Raw genomic sequence first — 4,232 nt, forward strand, 5'->3', positions numbered from 1 at the left:
ATTTATTTATTGTGTGTGTGTGTTTGTGTGTGTGTGTGTGTGTGTGTGACAGAGAGAGATACAGAGTTTCACTCTTGTCGCCCAGGCTGGAGTGCAATGGCGCGATCTTGGCTCACTGCAACCTCCACCTCCTGGGTTCAAGTGAGTCTCCTGCCTCAGTCTCCCGAGTAGCTGGAATTACAGGCGTCCGCCACCAGGCCCAGCTAACTTTTTGTATTTTTAGTAGAGACAGGATTTCACTGTGTTGGCTAGGTTGGTCTCTAACTCCTGACCTCGTGATCCGCCTGCCTCGGCCTCCCAAAGTGCTGGGATTACAAGTGTGAGCCACTACACCTGGCCTAAATTTTTAAATTTGAATATCACGAATATCTGGGCACATGGCAGGCGATTAGTAAATATTTGTTAAATAATACACTACAAAATTTTGAAAAATTTCTAGTCATATTTAAGCAGCCTCAATAGGGTTATGATTCTTAAATTTTGCAAACACATCAGATACTTTAGCTATTTTATAATGAAAACAGTTATAACTGACCTCTTTATAAAGAAAATGAATTAATAACTGTAGCTGAGCTAGGTATTTTATTCCAGTGTTGGTTGCAGTATATAATTCATTGCAGTGCTTACTATATTTCACCAAACAGTGGAATACTGATGTTTTAACTTTAGTTTCAGTCCTTGGAATTTGCATTCAGGTTTGTGTATTCATATTCCAAAATGCTGCTCATTAAAGAGTAATTATAAATGTCTATAATTAGGAATAGGTCACTATTGTTATTACTGGAAACACACGCACACATATATATATGTATCACATCATATATATAGTCCAATTTACCTTTTCTACTCATTAAAAAAAATTTTAGAACTGTGTAATTTCTACATCATAATTAAATCAACATATTCTTTCAACAATTCACAAAGTGATTATGCCACGTTGTCAAATCTTTTGTGATTCCTGAAAGTTAAAAAATGTCATCTTTAACATTTTATTGAATTCAAGAGAAAGCTTAAAAGAATAAAAATGTGTTACCCAAACCTCTTATTTGGCTGAAAACATAAAATCCAAAATCTCTAATCATTTGGATTCAGAACCCTCAACATCTATACTGAATGTCTGAAAAACAAAAACACATCCTGTCTCGTACTCCAGATATAAAGGCTATTGATATTCCACTATCAACCTAGCATTTCATATAACATGACCCATTACCAAGAAGACTGAAATATGAGCAAATAGAGAAAGGTTTTATCAACCATGGAAAGAATCCCAAGAAATTCAGAATACACAGTGCCTGAGTATCACTTGAAAATAATAATTCAAAGTCTTTGAGCTATAGGACGTAATTACCCTGGATAAATTCTAGTTGATGGAAGAATCCCTGATGATAAAAATTTTTCTCCTACAAATCCGAAGCCAACATGCCTTTTTTGTTAAATGTCATCATTAAATATTTATTCTTTATTTTGCCTGCTCTTTTTGAAGGCCAGAGAAAACTCTGGTTAGCCTTTTTTCCTTGTACAGTTATAAATTGCAGTGTAAACTTCATGTCCAACTTACATTTAAAGTCTTTGACAATACTTAGCCATACTTATTAAAATGAAATATTAAAACTTATTTGATGTATTTTGTTTTCTTTCTTTCTGTCTTTCTTTCTTTTTTTTCCTCCAGGGGAGCATGTCTTGAACCAGAACCAATGTGGGTTTCCACAGACCACTGGGCAAGACACGTTGACTTTACCTCCACTCATATCTGCTGTACAGAAAACCCAACATGATTAATCTAGCCTACAATTTGACAGAGACAGAACTGAATATAAGCAGTTATTCCTCAGGTGCCCCCAGTGATTACCTGCTCTTCCAACAGAACAGAAAAGGTCTTAACGGCCACTGGATAAAGACACCATTCTGTGTTTCAAGGCTGGAGTTATCCAGGAATAAAGCTATATCTTCAAGCACTGTTGGTTTAAAATCTAAATCTAATATTTAGCTTTATGTAAAGGAATTTGGACATAGCATTCTAAGTTTCTCCGTGCATACACTTTAAAGTAATCATGTAGATATCTACATTTTCTGGAACATGGACAGTCTGGTTGCAGACAATGGTCTTCATTCTCACAGTAGACACAGCGAAAAGATGGTTTTTTACTCTTTAGATTCATCTTCAAAGGAAGAAATCTCCTAGTACCAAAAACGTAAAATTGTTTTCAACTTCCTGTTACTTCTCATTTTTGTTTCTATAAAACAGTGAAGGGATTATTACATAGGGGACTTTTTTGTTTTTTACATTTACACATATAAGCCTTAGGTTGAAGAAATCGATGTATAGTGTTTTTTCTATGATCCAACTGGCACCTTACTCTTCTTTTCTCCCCCAAATCAATAGGTCTTTTATTGCATCCTTTAAATATCACAAATAGGTCTTAGGAATCATCCGGCATCTTGTTTCTGTAGCTGGACTACTCTTAGGTCTTATTCAGCAGCCTGCTTAACTGTTCCTTTTTCAGAGACATAAATACCATCCACACATTTTCTGATATCCTTGTTTTTATTTAATTGTCGTGGCTGGCTGAATCAAAGCAGCTGAATTTGCAACAAGATCAATGTCATTTCCTACAAGGGTTAATTCATCTTTCTGGGCTTGAGATACTGAACAAGCAACACCTGGCCACTGCCAAACCCTGTGGATTTATTTTTCACCGAGGAAATTTCAGAACTCAACCAGAGACCTATTCTTCTGGATAACGACATTGATGGAGAAGTGAGTCAGAGCTCATCTTGCAGCGGAAGCCCAGCACAACATCCTTGACCATGTCCTGTGCATGACTACAAATAGTGCAAACGGCAGCCAGTTCCTTTCTGTTTCCCCACCATTTTTTGTCAGTGCCGGAGCCTCATTTTTTTTCTTTCCAAGGAGACTGAGGTCTACATTGATGTGATTGAAGTCCATCCACAGCGTTCCTCTAGGGCCTTTTGCAATTACTGGGTGTCCCTTCAAAGTGATATCTACATTTTCTGGAATATGGACAGTCCAGTTGCAGAGAATGGTCTTCATTCTCACAGTAGACACAGCGAAAAGGTGGTTCTTTACTCTTTGGATTCCTCTTCAAAGGAAGAAATTTCCTAGTACCAAAACGTAAAATTGTTTTCAACTTCCTGTTACCTCTAATTTTTGTTTCTATAAAACAGTGAAGGGATTATTACATAGGGGACTTTTTTGTTTCTTACATTTACAAGAATAAAGCCTTATGAATATTCAGACAAGACAAAATGTCTAACCAGTTCTGTCCAACAGAACTTTCTTCAATGATGGAATGTTCTAGATCTGCAGCATCCAATGCAGTAGCCACTAGCCACATGTGGCTATTGAGCATTTGAAATGTGACTATTGCAACTAAGAATTTCCAATTTCATTTCATGTTAATTTTAACAAATTTGAATAGTGGCAACAAATGTTACTAGTGGGTACTTATTGAACAATGCAGGTCAAGAGAGTGTGATTTGAATGGCACCAAGTAAGCTTCTTCACCCCCAAATTCCTGTATCCCTATTTCTCAAGGTGCCTTGGTCTCCGTGAGCTGAAACTAACTCTTTAAGCAATGAAATGCAGAATGAAATTAAAACTACGTGCCATTCAGAGTTCTTGGTTGTAAACACAAGTCAACTCTAGTTGACTTACATAAAAAATGTTATGCAGTTATACAGGCACTCCTCCAAAATCAAAAGGAAGCCTGGAGAATGAAGCTTGAGCTGGAACAAAGGAAGCTGGTGCATGGCCAAGATCTTGCCACCAAGAACGGTCAACCTAGGATGCCATTGCTGTTCTTGACATCCCTGGACACTTGCCACTACACTGCAGAATTCTGCTGCCCTTGGTCACTCTCTGCTGGCTGTTCAGCTCTCAACTCCACAACGGCCACTTCTAATAATCTCCAGTTGAACTTGGGACATCGTATCACCCCTTAGAGATCCATAGTATAGCTGTGTCAGTCCGCTGGAAGGACATGTCTGCTCACCTTTTGGGTTCATAGACAGTGCTCCTCCCCATTTAGGGGCAAAGAAGGGAATCAGTGTAAGCAAAAATATTATTTCAATGAAAATTTCCTATTTTATTTCCAAAGAGATTGACCTTAGTGCAAATTCTAAAGAAGTGCATGCAGAATCAGAATGATTTACTATATAGAAAAATGCTTTAAGTCTTTTAAATTTTTTGAATAGGGTTGTCATTTTTA

General features: G+C 37.2%; 1 pseudogene; it reads right to left on the minus strand.

Annotated features, from left to right (window-relative positions):
- Nucleotides 1-1,649: 1,649 nt before the first annotated feature.
- Nucleotides 1,650-3,910, minus strand: LOC117981358 (large ribosomal subunit protein uL6-like; annotated as a pseudogene).
- Nucleotides 3,911-4,232: the final 322 nt, after the last annotated feature.

The sequence above is a fragment of the Pan paniscus genome, chromosome 7 (assembly GCF_029289425.2).
Source record: "Pan paniscus chromosome 7, NHGRI_mPanPan1-v2.0_pri, whole genome shotgun sequence".
NCBI lineage: Eukaryota > Metazoa > Chordata > Mammalia > Primates > Hominidae > Pan > Pan paniscus.